Source organism: Mauremys mutica, chromosome 1 (assembly GCF_020497125.1).
Source record: "Mauremys mutica isolate MM-2020 ecotype Southern chromosome 1, ASM2049712v1, whole genome shotgun sequence".
Taxonomy (NCBI): domain Eukaryota; kingdom Metazoa; phylum Chordata; order Testudines; family Geoemydidae; genus Mauremys; species Mauremys mutica.
The window spans coordinates 79,129,195-79,144,641 of record NC_059072.1 but is presented as its reverse complement, the minus strand read 5'-3'; the positions used below and the strand labels follow the sequence as shown (position 1 = coordinate 79,144,641).

The window sequence follows — 15,447 nt, the reverse complement described above, 5'->3', positions numbered from 1 at the left end:
TTTTGCCACTAGGCAGCACGTGTTCCTGCTCTCCTCATGAGCCTAGCAGGGGGCATAAAAAGGGTGTGTCCACTGCTGCTTCCCAGTTCTTTCTCACCACCCGGGGTGAAAGTCGGTGTTCTCCATGGCTTTTGCTAATGGTTAGCCAGACTTTCAATCTTAAACTTGTAAATAGTTCTATATCGTTGTTAGTTTAGTTAGTCCTTAGTATTAGAATAGTTTAGTTTAGATTTTAGTGTAAATCCTGGAGATTTATTATGGAAAAATCTCCAGGTTACAAACAATGTGCCATGTGCAGCAAGGTTGTGATCTCTGTCACTGACAGGCACAAAAACTGCTCAATCTGCCTAAGGAAGGGCATGCAGGGGACAAACATCCAATTCATATCTCTTTCTCCACTAGAACGAAACAGCAGAGGGGACTACCTTTTGGAAGTCCATTAATGAAGGAGACAATGTGTTCTGAGCATGTGGGGTTAGAACCAGAACTTGAGTATGAACCAATGGATGTGGTACCCATCAGAAATGCCCCCGACCCCCGCACTTGCCCAGGACTCTAAATGCAAGTCCTCAGAGAAATATTGTTCTTCCTCCTCTCCCCCAGCCTCCTCCAAGCACTTGAACCTTCTCCTCATGAGAAACACTCAAAATCTGTGTCTTCATCAAAGAAATCCTCTGGTAAATCCTCTGGAAGTAGTTTGAGACATCACAAACAAAAGCATTCACCAGCTCCATCTGAGGTGGCACTGTTAACTCTGGCTCCTCCAGAACCATCGAGTCTGGTGCCTTCACTTGTCCTAAGCCTTTCTTCATCACTCCAGGCTATCTCAGCACTGCAGCTTCAACACCTACCTTCCTCAGTGCCTTCAACTCCTCAGGTCTGTCTTTCTGGGAGAGATTTGCTGTATCCCCATGTACTGGACTCTCCACTACTGCATGCAAATCCAGCATTCACCGTGGTTCTGTCGGTGCATCCAGCATCCGTGGCACCACTTGCATCTTTGGTTCACTCAACAGACCTAGCATCTCCAGTGCAGTCATTGCTGTCAACACGCTCTGCTCCCCTGATGCCATTGGAAGCACCATTAATACAGCTGGCACAGTCAGCACCATTGATGCAACCTACACTGTCAGTGCAACTGGCACCATTGGAACCTCCAACATCAACACTTTGCTCTCTTGGACCAATGTCACCAGGAGCTCCTCTGGCACTGATGGCACCAATTACATCCTCAACATTTTGACCACCTCATCCCCCATCATCTCTTGATCCTAGGCTATCTCCCTTAGCAACACCCTCTGGGATCCCCATGGTGAGAGCCCCTCCCTTCCCTGAGGAGTCCTACATTTCCTCATTGTACTCTGAGCCTGAAGGACAGGTATTACATCCACATTCCTTTAGGTCACTTTATCATTATCGGGACAAGGACACAGGATCTAAGGAATTGTCCTCTTATAAGGAAGTTTCCATGGTGCCTGCCTTCTTGGCCATGGCCTGTCTCAAGGGAGCTTAGGCGCCATCTCTCTCTTACACTAGAGGAGATCCCCTTCTCCAGTTCAAGAAGCTCTTGTCCATCCCCCCACTGTGTTGGATCTTATTGAGGAAGGCAAAATAATGGAGGAACCCTGGATGCTTCTCCACAATTCTATTCATTGTCTCTGGACAATGCGGTCACACATGAGTCCACCTCTCCCTCCCCAAAGGATTTCAAGGTCCTTCAGGATCTGATGAGATGCGTGGCCACTTCTCTGGGAGTATGGTTAGAACTCACTCATGCAAATCCACACACCCTCCTTGACATTTTACAAAACCTGGCTTTGGGAAGAGTCACTCTTCCAATTAACAAGGCCTTGCTGAAGCTGGCAGAAACCCCTCTGGCAGACCCTGGGTTCCATACCACCAACTGCCAAAAGGATGGACTGATGATAAAGTCTATCAGAAGGGCTTTAATTATTTTTTTCAATCATCCTGCTTCCAACTCCAATTTCTAATAGTGGAAGAGAATCCAGACAGGATTAGTTATGTAAGCAGAGTCAGGATGAGCTCTACCCTGACATCTGATGGTGAATTGTGGTGCATTGTGGAAAAGAAATTCAGGGGCTGATCTTGTTTGCATAGGCACACCCACCCTGCCTAGCATGAACCCACAGCAGCTCAAATGATCACATTGGCTGCTGTGGGATCCCCAGTTTCTCTGTTGTTGGGGAAGGAAGACTAAAGTGTTGTTACCCTGCTTATGTGAATCAAGGCCAGTGGAACTCTTTAATGACAGAGGGACTCACCATCAACTAAGTAGCACCTGCTAGACAAGGGACATGGATTCCAAAACCTAGTGAATTGAGAGTGACCGGGGACAGGTATTTGTACTGGATGGTATGGGTCCCTTTAGCAGGCCTAAAATACCAATTGCACCACCACCCTCACCCTCACCCTCCTACTGTGGAATATCAGAACTAATTTTAATTCCATTAGGAGTCTAGTTACAAGCTGCTGAGCTGAATTCACTTTGGGCCAATGGTGCACCAGTACGTAGACTCCCCTACTACAAGCTGAAATCACTGAGTGCTGTGGGGGAGCCTGAAGATATGTTGCTGAGCAGCTGGTGGAGCAGAGCAGTTTGCGGAACGGCTGGAGCGGCTCACAGGATGGCTGGTGGAGTGGCTCGCGGTGAAGGCTGCAGCAGAATCCCAAGGAGAGGCGGGGCAGTCAGCCTCGGACCACATAAGGTGCTCCTTAACACCACTGTGCCCCCCCCCAGGCTGGGAGGTAAAACTCTGCAGATAAACTTTTGAACTCTGGGGCTGCACTGGCCAAGGATGGAGACTTTTGGGTTGTTGGACTTCGGGTGATTTTTTTTTTGGGTTGCTGGACTTAAGACCCTGAGGGGAAAAGGGTACTGTCAAACTTACTTGGGGGTGGGCCTTTTGTTCATGGTTTGTGTTGAGAAAACACCACAAACAATATTCATAACATCATGCTGCATTGTTTCCCTCCTTTATTAAAAGGATTTTGCTACACTCAGACTCTGTGCTTGCAAGAGGGGAAGTATTGCCTCTTATAGGCGCCTAGGGGGTGGTATGTAATTGTCCCAGGTCCATTGAGTGGGGGCTCGAGCCAGTTTCGCATAGTGTTATTGAAATGGAACCCCTAGATATTGAACCCGGCCCTTGTTGCTGCCAACTCAGATAGGCAGAAGGGTTACAGTTACAAAAAGTAAGGGGAAGTTCTAACAGAATAGTTTAACAAAATGTAGGCTTCATCACAGAAACTCAGACCTTAAAATGCAGAGGGAAGTTTTGTAGTCATCTAGAAATTTCAATAATATTTGTTCCTTTTTACTTTAAAATGCATATTTAAATACATTTTATTACCACATGGCTGTAAGATAGGAAGTTCATTTCAAAACTGATGGAGATCTTTTAGTGTGTGTGAGACAAACAGATTTTATGACTTCCCTACATAGTTGTGGCTGTGTGATGCAAAGCGCCTGTGCTAAAAGGTCATCTGCCTATAGACCAATTATTGTATAAGCAGTGTTTAGGAATATATATATTCATCCATCTCTATTGAAAGTAAAAGTGGTTTGAGTGCTAAAGGCCAGCTTTAATTTACGTTGCAAACCTTTTGGTGTTTGCTGTGTTTTTTAGATAAGAAAAACACATTGAAGTTGCTTGTTTAGGATATTTTTAGACATTATTGGCTCAGTCACCATTGTTTTTATAATGTACGCCCTGTTTTTGTACAGGTAAAGTAGCCCACCCTATATGCCTCAGGCCTGGTCTACACTGGGGCGGGGGTCGAACTAAGGTATGCAACTTCAGCTTCGATCCTCACGGCGCGGGATCGAAGTCTGCGGCTCCCCGTCAACTCCGCCACCGCCGTTCGCGGTGGTGGAGTTCCGGAGTCGACGGGAGCGCGTTCGGAGTTCGATATATCGCGTCTAGATGAGATGCGATATATCGAACTCCAAGAATTCGATTGCTACCCGCCGATCCGGCGGGTAGTGAAGACGTACCCTTAGATGAAATAACAATCTGTGAACTCAAATCAGAAATCTGGAGTATGTGCTTCTCATGTAAATTATATGAAAATACAAATTCCACTCTGTAGAAGAGTGGACCCAGTAACATTATTGCTGTCAACTTCTGTCTGATACAATCATCAGCTCATCATCTCTTTGATTTTATATTTTATTACATCTGCATTGACTGAGGACAGGTGGCTTTTCTTATCCTTCCAAAGGCAGGTATTGAGTGATTGGATACAGCTCATTTCCTTTTAGACTGAACAATGGAAAACCATGAAAAAATATGAGTCCTGACCAAATTCATGGGCAGTTATAGTCCATGTGAAACAGTGGATCAGCTGTGTGAAACAGCCTGTATCTATCCAAGCTACGAGACTTGGCAGGCCTGTAGCAGGGAGCAGCTATTATAAATGGACTTCTGTGTTTAATGTTCTAATTCCTTCCTTCCTTCCTTCCAAATGTTAATGGCTTCAGTTAGGGCTTTTATCCAGGAAGACCTTATCTTGAAACTGGGTCTCTGGATCAGAAATAGTCATGATGCAGGAGATCACAGGTAATCTCTAGAGTCAATAGCAATGATCTGCATTTGCCTCTAGCAGTCATGCATAATACACACCAATTGTGTGAGAAAAGGTCAGGGCGGCTCCAGGCACCAGCCCAGCAAGCAGCTGCTTGGGGCGGCCAATGGTGAGGGGCAGCACATCCGGGTCTTCGGTAGCAAAATTCGGCACTAGGTCCCTCACTCCCTCTCGGAGCGAAGGACCTGCAGCGGAATTGGTGCGGAAGACTGAAGCGGCGGCGGTAGAGCTGCAGATCGCGATCGCGGCTTTTTTTTTTTTTCCTTTTTGCTGCGTGGGGCAGCAAAAACCCGGGAGCCGGCCCTGGAAAAAGTTATGAACTTTTGGAGTTAATGAATCATACTTGTCATCCAGATTGACACCTAATGTCTAATTACAATTTAGAGACAGAAAGGAAACTACCTATGCAGATAGATACAATGTATGTGGACTGTATTAATTTCATTCTGCACTGTTCTTGCTTTAATGTATAATACATATCAACAGAATTTGAATACAAGTACTTTATTATTCTTCAAGTGTATCTTCAACTTGGTAAGGGTTCACAGAAACCTTAATTGATGGATCACCTTTTACTTAGTTTGATGGCAATAATAACTTATTCAGAAGACACTCTTGAGAATTAATGCTAAGAGCCTGAAATGTCAGTGACTGGCTGTTATACTTGTATTCTTCCAGCAAGAGCTGTCCATACATTTTTCTTATTCACTCTATTTTTTTCCTGTTAATATACTTGACACTGGACAATTATTTTTTACAATGTTTTGTCTATCTTCTTCCTCTGCCCATGGGAGAAGAATAAAATTCTGATTTGATCATATACTGTAAAGAATGAAAAATATTGACACTTGGTTTAGACTGGAAAAATACTGGATTTTCTACACCTGTGGTTTTTTTTTTCCTTGTTTTGTTTTCCTTCATGGATGTCTGTCTTTTCTTCTTATCATGTCAGTTTTAAAGGTTAAAATGGAAGGGTAGTCAGCAGTTATGTATAGCAACCTAATGAATCCAAGGTGAAAATCACCATGCCCTTCAAAAAGCCTTTAAGTCAATAGGGCTCTGCAGCAGCACAAGGTCCATCCCCACAGAAAAAAATGCAGGATCCAGGTCTAAGTAGTAGTTTGGTTGAAAAAAATTTCAATGAAACTTTTTCCAGTTAAAAAACATTTGGACAAAATGGATGTTCTCATGATGTTTGTTTTCTTCTTCATCATCATCCATCCATTATCACAAAAAAGAAAAAAAAAGAAAGGGGCGGTAGATGGAGTAGGTGGGATTTCACTGATAACTTAAAAAGAACAGGAGTACTTGTGGCACCTTAGAGACTAACAAATTTATTTGAGCATAAGCTTTCATGGGCTACAGCCCCACTTCATTGGATGCATGTAGTGGAAAATACAGTTCTTTTTCTCTCCTGCTGATAATAGCTCACCTTAACTGATCACTCTCCTTATAGTGTGTATGGTAACACCCATTGTTTCATGTTCTCTTTGTGTATATTTATCTTCCTACTGTATTTTCCACTACATGCATCCTATGAAGTGGGGCTGTAGAAAACCTAGGCCCATGAAAGCTTATGCCCAAATAAATTTGTTAGTCTCTAAGGTGCCACAAGTACTCCTGTTCTTTTTGCGGATACAAACTAACACGGCTGCTACTCTGAAACCATTGATAACTCAATTGTTTTAAACAAAAGCCTGACAATTTTCTAAGCAATACTGGCATTTTACACGAGCAGACGTGTCTGTGTGCACGCATACACACACTCGTCCATTGAGACATTTTGTGGGGAAAAGGAAAAACTCTTGTGACCGTCTCCATTAAGTAGGTGTTGGGGGGGGGGGGGATGCTTCTCCTGCAAACTGTTGTTAGACAATAATGCTGCTACACAGCCTCTTTGCAGCTACTTTTCCACACTTCCAATGCACTGGTTTGGGGCAGAAAATTATATTACAGGAAATACTTCAGAAAGTAAATCTTTTAGATAAATCAATTTTCCAAAAAAAGGCATAATTTCAGATTTTGCACATTTTGACAAAAATTGGAGGTGTGAAATAATCCAGACCAAAAGTTCACCAAGAAATTTAATGAATGTGTTTTTTCGTCTTTTTCAAACAATTCTAGAATTAATGGGCTGGACTCCTGACTGTATCTAAACTCCACTCAGATGTGGTGAGAAGAGGGACTGTAAGGGAGCCATTTGCAGCTCTCTAATCCTGAATTGTCCAGGTTTACAGCTGCAAGTAGAAGATTGGCTGTAATGGTGCTTTACACCATGCCAGCTGTCTCCACTTAGGAGGTGGATGCGTGGCTGGCTCCAAAGGCGGTGATGCTTTACTTTTACTTAGCAAATTATATGAATAATATGTACAAGTTTGATTAGTTTTTGTTAACTGCTGGGTGAATTTTAAAATGAGAGAGGCCCACCCCGGAATACTTAATAATCTGGTGCTTAGGCTATTCACCAGGGTGGGGGAAACCTGAGTTTATCTCCCTGCTCTTGCATAGGGAGTTGAACCTAGGTTTTCTACATGCCAGGTAAGTGCCTAAACCAATGGCCTATTTGGTATTAGGCCATTGCCACTTCTTGTGCTGCTACATTTGTAAAAGGCACCTAAATTCCCTTGTGACTCTAGCTTCTCTCCCCCGCCCCCCAATTTTCTTTGAACTTATTTGGTGAATTTGTGAATAGTTTCCGTTGACCTGAAGCTAGATTTTTTTTTTTTAAATTCACTCAGCTGTACTTGGACAATAGCCACGAAGATCGTGATATTTTGCTTCCTCTCCTCATCTTTCAGGAACAGGAAAAGGAAGGTTCAATGATAAATTCCTGGCTTCATTTTTTAAAAAAAAATTTCCACCTTAAATTACTGGGAGAATTGGACTTGGTTTTGTGACTAGCTTTGGTGCTCCCCAAAAAATGAACTTTGGGATGATTTTACTATTCACTAAAAAAAATTCACCCATCTCTAATGGTGATAAGCTTGGGCCTTTAGTTTGTATTCTTTCCATGTCTAGTACTGTATTCTGTGAACACAGGCACTAAAGAAGCTTACTTCTAGTTAATAAGAGCACATTCCAAGTTTCTAAAGGGGGAATTGGCATTACATTTGCTCTGAACTAATATTACGAATACTTGGACTGCGTATCAGTCACAGCAGCAACCATTGTATGGCTCTGATCCTCCACCATTGGCCTCAGTGAGCAAAGGATCAAGCCCTATTACAACCATGTTATGCAGTGTCACAATATTGTGTTCCTTTGCACTATAGAAGCATACATTCAAAGTAATGTTTCTAATTTAGTTCTACAGCACCTAACTTCTCAACTTGTCTCTACCTCCCACAATATTTAAATCCTCTATGGTATGTGCTAATTTGAATTTGTAAAATAATTATTAAAAGTCTTTAATATTTATAATGGATCTGAAACCTTCCTAGTAGTCAATTATTGATTCCCCAAATGATTTAGCCCCATCAGCTGTCATAAATATTTAAGATTTTTCTTGGAATAAAGAGAGGTGTTTCTTGTAGATTTTTATTATGCTGTATTTTGCCTTAGTGTTTTAAAGATTTGAAGTGCACTGGCTCTTAATTAGACTCACCCTACTTCTATTTACCTGGTTTTTTGTGTCCTGTTAATGGATTGTTCTTTTAGTTAAAGCAATAATACAAAGTCATCTATTTCACCTGAGATTGTATAGAAGTGGTTATGTAACCTAAGGTCCCAATCCTGCCAAGATCTACATGCATGCTTAACTGTACGCACCACAAATATGCCCATAACTACATACAGTGTAAAATTAAGTATGTGTCTAGGTCTTTGCAGTACTGGGGCCTAAGAGTTTGTCTACAGGGTGCAGTAGTGCATTCTAGGGGGTGTGATTTCTAAAGCACATGAATGTGTTCTGCATTAATTGGTCTGTGTAGACCCTGCTGATGGGCACTAAATGTTCCTAGGTACACTTTAATGTAATACTGTTGTAAGCAGCAGTATGTTAAAATGCTTAAAAATAGGCATGCTTGAGTACCTTTCTGAGTCAGTCAAGGGGACCATAATGCATTTTAATACATGCAATTTGCAAGGTAATACATCTAGAAACAAGACATGTAGGTCACACTTCCAGGATGGGGGACTGTGTCCTGAAAAGCAAGTTACTCTGAAAAGGACTTGGGGGTCATGGTGGATAATCAGCTGAACATGAGCTGATTGCATCAGCCTTGTTAGCCTCAGTGTTGCACTATGATTGGAAGTAGAAACAGGAAAATATTCAGTAGGAGTAGGGAGGTGGTAGTACCTCTGCATATTGCTTTAGTGAAACCATTACAGAAACACTATGTCCAGTTTCTGCACTTATGCCTGCACTTAAAAAGGGATGTTGAAAAATTGGAAGGGGTTCAGAAACAAGCCACAAGAAAGATCTGAGATCTGGAAAGCCGACTTCTATAGTGGGAGCATGAAGATGCTCAATCTATTTAGCTTAACAAAGAGAAGGTGAAGAGATGACTTGATTTATGTTCTAAATGTACCCACTCATATAGGCTTCTGATAGCACAGGGCTCCATAACATAGCAGACAAAGACATATCTAGCATCAATTTCCAGCTGCTGCATCTTCTTAAGTTCAAATTAGAAATCAGATACAAATTTTAAACATTGAGGGTAATTAACAATTGGAACAGTTTACCAAGTGAAGTGGTGGATTCTCTAAATCAAGACCGGATGTCTTTCTGAAAGAGATGCTTTAGTTCAACCAAAAGTTGTTGGGCTTGACACAAGAATTACTGTGTAAAATTCTATGGGCTGTGTTATGCAGGTAATCAGACTACATGGTCATAATAGTCCCTTCTGGCTGTGAAATCTATGTAGTGAGGCCTTTGTTGTATTAGCACCTAAACTATTGTCAACTGATCAGAACCACATGTCAAATATTTAAGGGAAGCATAGATTCTACGCATGTGTATCAAAGGTGGTAGAAATAAAAGTGTGATGTTATACTGTATTTTTTTTAAAAAGTGACCATGTAGTAAAAGGTTGTACTGTAATGTGTAAAAAGCTAGAGGCAGTGTTAAGATTGTGTGTGTACCTTTAACTGTGGCATTTCCTGACATCTCAGTGCTTAACCATTTACTTATGGGTTACTATATCTTAAAAGCAGATTAATTTAAAACTAAAGTCAGCCCCTAATTTTTTATCTGGAAGTAAATGTTAATTGCTGAATCAAAAATATCAGTTTAAAATGATAGCATTCATAGATATGAGCTACTAGTCATTGCCTCTGAATAACAGGAGACAGAGTTATACTTTGTCATGAATCTCAAGGATGCAGATTGATCTTGTGTTCCTGTTTAATTTCAAATAATTGGAGTAATAAACAAAACCAGTCTCTGGGTCTTTTGATCTTGGTTTTCTCTGTTAAACACAGCTGAAAAAATTGTTTCCATATCTCAAACCTCCTTCCACAGCCACTAGTTTAGAAGTTCAAGGATGTTTCAGATTTGAGCTTCTGTAGGGGGCCCATCTCTCTATACAAAGACACTTGTTGGCTGATTCAGAGTATCTCAGTGAGCAAGCCTTTTGCCAGTCTCTGAAACACTTTGCCCTCAGATCAAGGAGTATATGGCTGTTAGATCCCATGGTCATGCTGTCATCGTCGTGGGCCTACCTTTATGGCACACCCTTTCTATTTCAGGAGAGTTACAAAACTGCCATCTTTCAAGCTGCATTAAAAAGCCCCTTTTACTTAAAAGGTGAATGATATACAGTATCTTAACTTTCCTTTCATCCCAAACACTGTCAGACAGGATCCTGCGTGTGTATGAGAATAGCTTGTGAATAGCTGGTATCCCTGCATGTGAGGATTCTTGCCTGACTAGCTGTTGGTGTCAAATGTATTTACTGTGATTACTTCTACACTTTAAAAATGTAGAATGTTTTTCTTTTTTGTGATATTGGGAGATACAAAGTGTTATAACATAACTTACATTTTTTCTGGGGCAGGATTGAATATATTTAATGAGTATGAATACCTACTTCCCTGTGTGTGTTCCTGAGAACCATGCTTTCCTACAGGCACATCAATAATTAGTATCTCATGTCAATATTTATCCCCATAGATTAATATAAAATCTTTTTCTAGAGTGGCTTATTTAGGTCGGAGTCACTGTTCCCCTGTAAATCTAAAGAAACTCCAGGATCTAGCAGTATCTTAAAGGATGATTCAATAAACTACTGCTTGAATATGTACCAAATAAACACATTTAACAACAAAACTAACCACATTCAGGTAGCCCACCTGTACAAAGAATCAATAAAATATACCAATAAAAATTCATTGTTGTAACACCGTACATAAAAAACTCAACAAAAATGCAATCACCAAATATAATACTGTAATAAAACATATCAAAACACATCGCAAGCTCAGTCACTGAGGTATTGGCTTCACACAGAGTCATAATTAATTCATATTCTGCCTCTACTGTGAACAAGGGAAGTATATCAACAAAAATTTTTTTCCCTTCATGACTCTCTTTCTGCCAAATTCCAAATGAAATGAAACCAAAGCAGGTGCTCTACAAAATTTGATTCAGAGGAAACTTCAAACACTAGAGCCATTAAGCATACGTTTCCTAACTAAAAATGGCTTGTCTGCAAGCTGTACTGACATGGTCTGCATAGTCTAGTACATAAAACAGCAGCTCAGTGAATTGTCGGAAAGCTACTGAGATAACTAAAAGCAAAACCAACCTTCTCTGCCCTCTCTTCTTCATCCCAACACAATGCCTATGTGGATAAAATAGGCAATTGGGATCCTGAGTTCAGAAGCAGAACAGCTTTTTATGATCAAGTCACTGCAATAGTCTTCAGGAATATGTGTTACAAAAATGAGATGTAATCATTTACTGTTTAGAAAAATAGTAACCTCCTAACCACCCTGCACCTCACCCCCCCACGCTTATTTACATTCACCAACTGAAAAAATATTTTTTTCTTTCCTGGTGCATGTCAGCCATAGTTATACCAAAGTATGGGCTAAATAATGTCTCCAGTGCATGTCCTGAATAATCTGATTGTGCTCTGCTAAAGTGCATGGGGACTATGTGGACAGAAGTCTCCCATTCAGACAGAAGCAGTGTTCATTCCTAGTGAATCTGTCAGTAGGTTTGCAACTACAAATATTATAGAATGGTGAGATGCACATCCTAATTATACCTTCACTATGCCTATAATGCGCCACAGTGACTGGCAATGGTGTGTGGGCAGAAAGAATACAGCTCTACTTTCAGATCCCAGGGTAAGTTTGCAGAGATCGTGGTTAACAAAACAAAAATATTGTTTTAAAACCTTCATAATCTGAGCAAAATGACCTGAAGTCAATGAGAAATGATAAACATGACCTAATCTGAAAACTCTTAATCACATGCTTAAATTAACTCTGTTACCATGAGTAGCCCCACTGCAACCAATTGGGGAACAGGTCTCCACTTGTCAGCTGCCCAGAGCTATTAAGTAGCTAATAAAGCATTTTAATCAAATAAATGGTAAGTAATAAAACTTTCCTCTTTGAAAAAGCCTTTCCACAATAGCAAGAATTACACTTGCGATAGTGACACCCTCCATCTATCCCAAAATAAAATCAGATTACACACACAACTGAACAAAAAAATACCACAAGTAGTTTTCTTACCCTAAAAAGAGAGGACATCCACAGCCTCCATAAAGTCCATTGAGGACTTGCTATTCCTATTAACATTACATGGAAGGAGCTCTGACTATGGTGATGGGTGGCAGTATAAAATCCTATGAGAGACCAATAATATTAATGGAACTATAAGTGTTGATTCTATTTTTCTATGACCACGCCAGCCCATTAAAAGAAGTTATTCCTACAGAGTCATGTAGCAATAATAGTTTGCTAGTGTTTAGAGAAGTCCTTGAAATGCAACTTTTATAGGTTTGATCCTTCAGCTTTGGTCTTGTACATAAAATGCGTATCTCACCTTTATTTCCGTTCATTCTACATGACATGCATTAGGTGTAAGGGTACATCTCACAAGCATTTTTCATGTCAGTCCTTTTAGAATAAAATGGGAGTTACACCTGGAAGTGCAAATAGATCCTAAGGTATCACAAATCTTTATTCCTCTTTTTTATTGTCTGTTCTTTTTCAGTTACATATTCTGTTACACACTTACATGCTAGGTGCTGTATCTCATCTGAAAGTTCTGAGAACGAACGTAAAAATGGGAAATGAGACTAAAGTGACCATGGAAAGTTTTATATGCCATTAGCAAAACTCTGGTTAGCAATCCTTCACTAATGGGTGAGTTGGAGTGATAAAGAGTAAACTGGAATAATGTGTCTGTAACTCTTAGCATGAGCGACAAGACTGACTGGAGTATTTTGCACTGACTATCATTTTGTAGAGCTGGGGAGCCTTGCCAAAAGTGCATTAGAGGGCAAGCTGAGATATTAATAAAGCATTAATTTTCTTTTTTTTCAGAAGCCTTCAGAATGATAATCTAGCTAAACTTTTCATCTAGGCTAGTCTCCATAGGTGATTAAATGCACTTTAACAGGTGTACCTGACATGCATCTGAAAGGATAACAAATAACCTAACTTTCTTAAGTGCTTGTTTTGCTGTGATAAAAGTATATTCAATAAACTACATATGTTTTATAAGTAAAGAATTAGAAGGCCACATTTTATAGGCATGAGGCACAATGATTTTTAGACTTCTGAGTTAATGTATTTAAAACTTTGCTTAAGGCCATATCACTGATAGTAGCAAAGTGGTAGTTCTAGATCATCACTGATATTTAAGAAATGATCTTATGTTTGGCAGCTGGTTCTCAGATACCTGCAAAGAATTTTAGCATGGGTCATGTAGAAGATGCAATGTAGAACCCAGGCTTAACCACAACCAGAAATGGAAGAGATCAACATCTGAGACAGGCAGCAAAATTAAAAGTAGGAGTCAGGAGAACATAATGTGCTGGGGAACTATATGCTGCAAGGTGGTGGTGGGGGAGTTAGACTTGAAGATTTACAATACTAATCTACCTTACAGGGGTATTTTGAAGATGAATAAGCTTATTTAAGGCTGTGATCCCACAACCATTTATGCATATGAATAGTCCCATTGAACTCAATAGGACTACTCGCGTATAAAATTAAGCATGGGCATAAGTATTTGCAGGGTAGAAGCAAAGGCTTGTAAACAGAGCTAGTCAAAAAATTTAATGATGAAATATGGCTTATTGAACCAAATGAAAATTTTCCTGAAAAAAATAAATTTCCTTTGAAAATTTCCCAGTTTTATTATTAAAAATTGAAAACTGAAAAACTTTTAGGTTTCTGTAAAAATTCTTGGGGTTTAGTAAAAATGTTTAGTTTTGGAAAACTGAAAAACATTTTTTGCTGAAAACTAAAATGTTTAATTGGGGAAAAAAATAAATTCTCCCCTTACCCTCCACGAAATTTTCAGTAATAAAATTTAGTCCAGCCCCCTCACCTCCCAGAGTGTTTTGGATGGGTCACAGCCCTGCAAACTCTTATGCATGTGCTTTACTTTACTACTGTGAGCTGCCCATTTCCTTCAATGGGACTTTGCATGGCAACAAAGTGAAGTGTTTGCAGGTGTGAGGCTTACCCCTGCTTGAAGCTGATCTGCCCCATCATATCCCAAGCTGCATTGTCTTCAGTGTGCTGCAGGTCTTAGTGGACAGTCATGCTCAGAGGAAATCCTGATACTCATTTTATGCACTTTGCCCTGAAAAACTTGCTTCCACAAAGGCAGGCTAAAACCACCAAAAGTTTGAAAAAGAGCAGGAGTTGTAAGGAAAACAGTTCCAACAAGCTCCATCTGCTGTGCTTTTATTTTCCACCTTTCTCCAGGTATGATCGCACCCTTCTGATTTACCCTCCATCTGTGATTCTCTCCTAATCTTTAATCTGTGTCCCCTCTACCTCCCTCACCTGGACCACTTTCTCAAGACAACATCCCTTGCCTTGCCTACCCTCTCATCCCTTCTTTCTTCATAAGTATTCTTCCAGCTTATACTATGAACTCTACTCCCTTCAGTGACTCCTCTGCTTCTGCATTCCCAACACACTTCAGCCAACATGGCCTTTCTGAGTTTGTATCCCTAGTTCTTCCTCTGACTAGTACTTTTTAATCTTTCTTCCTAGACACCAGCTACTAATTATTCCCACTGCCACTTCTGGGTAAGCCTGCAGTAGTGATGGTAGAAAGCAGAGACTGGAAAATGAAAAAGATCTATTATCTCTGTTGACTTTGTAGGGATGTAGGAGCAGACAAGGAAGTGTGAGGCAGCATACAGATCCCACAATGGACAACAAGGGATTAAGGAACTGCTCTGAGCTAAGGGAGCTCCAGCTTGCCACACCTGCAAGGCATGCACAGACTGAAAGAGGAGCTTAGCCATGCACTTATTGGAAGATTAGGGAAAAGAACAGGCCTCCAGCTCCTAAGGAAAGGGCTTTCTGAAGGTAGGAGCTTCCCTGATGGCCCCTCCCTGAGGGAGGGCAGGGCAGAGCCACATTCTGGTGTATCTTGAAGGGGAATCCTTCTCTGTCCCTAAGAACTCACTTTATTTGTATTTAATGCCCCTTGCTTTTTTTGTTCAGGGACTACCCTGGAAGAGGAGAGACTTTAAAGTGACTTGGTTGGAGAGTAAAGTCATAGGAAGAGGCAGACCACTACAGAGGTGGAGCAACCATTGGCTGGAGGTATCTGATGGGAAGAGAGATGCTATGCCATAGCCACAAGGAGGTGCTAGTGGTGAGTTAACCCATTTACAGAAGGGTTAGAGGGTG

General features: G+C 40.7%; 1 long non-coding RNA gene across 1 annotated transcript; it reads left to right on the top strand.

The window, feature by feature from the left end:
- The first annotated feature begins 14,324 nt into the window (after positions 1–14,324).
- On the top strand, positions 14,325–15,407 carry LOC123355962. The gene is made up of 3 exons (XR_006575254.1): positions 14,325–14,505; positions 14,912–15,120; positions 15,259–15,407. It is a non-coding gene; the product is annotated as an uncharacterized LOC123355962 (long non-coding RNA).
- Positions 15,408–15,447: the final 40 nt, after the last annotated feature.